This window comes from Arachis ipaensis, chromosome B3 (assembly GCF_059453495.1).
Source record: "Arachis ipaensis isolate K30076 ecotype BB chromosome B3, ASM5945349v1, whole genome shotgun sequence".
NCBI lineage: Eukaryota > Viridiplantae > Streptophyta > Magnoliopsida > Fabales > Fabaceae > Arachis > Arachis ipaensis.
In genome coordinates, this window is record NC_142438.1 from 73,183,426 (window position 1) to 73,184,467 (window position 1,042).

Consider the following 1,042-nt stretch of genomic DNA (forward strand, 5'->3'; position numbering starts at 1 on the left):
CTATCCCTACCATTGGAGCAAACAATTTTGAGTTGAAACCTCAGCTAGTTTCTCTGATGCAGCAGAACTGCAAGTTTTATGGACTTCCATCTGAAGATCCTTTTCAGTTCTTAACTGAATTCTTGCAGATTTGTGATACTGTTAAGACTAATGGAGTAGATCCTGAAGTCTACAGGCTAATGCTTTTCCCTTTTGCTGTAAGAGACAGAGCTAGAATATGGTTGGACTCTCAACCCAAAGACAGCCTGAACTCTTGGGATAAGCTGGTCACGACTTTCTTAGCCAAGTTCTTTCCTCCTCAAAAGCTGAGCAAGCTTAGAGTTGATGTTCAAACCTTTAGACAGAAAGAAGGTGAATCCCTCTATGAAGCTTGGGAAAGATACAAGCAGCTGACCAAAAAGTGTCCTTCTGACATGCTTTCAGAATGGACCATCCTGGATATATTCTATGATGGTTTATCTGAGCTATCAAAGATGTCATTGGATACTTCTGCAGGTGGATCCATTTACCTAAAGAAAACGCCTGCAGAAGCTCAAGTACTCATTGACATGGTTGCTAATAACCAGTTTATGTACACTTCTGAGAGGAATCATGTGAGTAATGGGACGCCTATGAAGAAGGGAGTTCTTGAAATTGATACTCTGAATGCCATATTGGCTCAGAACAAAATATTGACTCAGTAAGTCAATATGATTTCTCAGAGTCTGACTGGAATGCAAGCTGCATCCATGAGTACTCAAGAGGCATCTTCTGAGGAAGAAGCTTATGATCCTGAGAACCCTGCAATAGCAGAGTTAAAATACATGGGTGAACCATATGGAAACACCTACAATCCATCATGGAGAAATCACCCAAATCTCTCATGGAAGGATCAAAAGTCTCAACAAGGCTTTAATAATGGTGGAAGAAACAGGTTTAGCAATAGCAAGCCTTTTCCATCATCCACTCAGCAACAGACATAGAATTCTGAGCAGAATCCATCTAGCTTAGCAAATTTAGTCTCTGATCTATCTAAGACCACTGTGAGTTTCATGAATGAAAC

General features: G+C 40.5%; 1 non-coding gene across 1 annotated transcript; it reads right to left on the minus strand.

The window, feature by feature from the left end:
• Positions 1-311: 311 nt before the first annotated feature.
• Positions 312-419, minus strand: LOC148571124 (small nucleolar RNA R71). The gene has a single exon (XR_015907894.1). It is a non-coding gene; the product is annotated as a small nucleolar RNA R71 (small nucleolar RNA).
• Between the last annotated feature and the right edge of the window lie 623 nt (positions 420-1,042).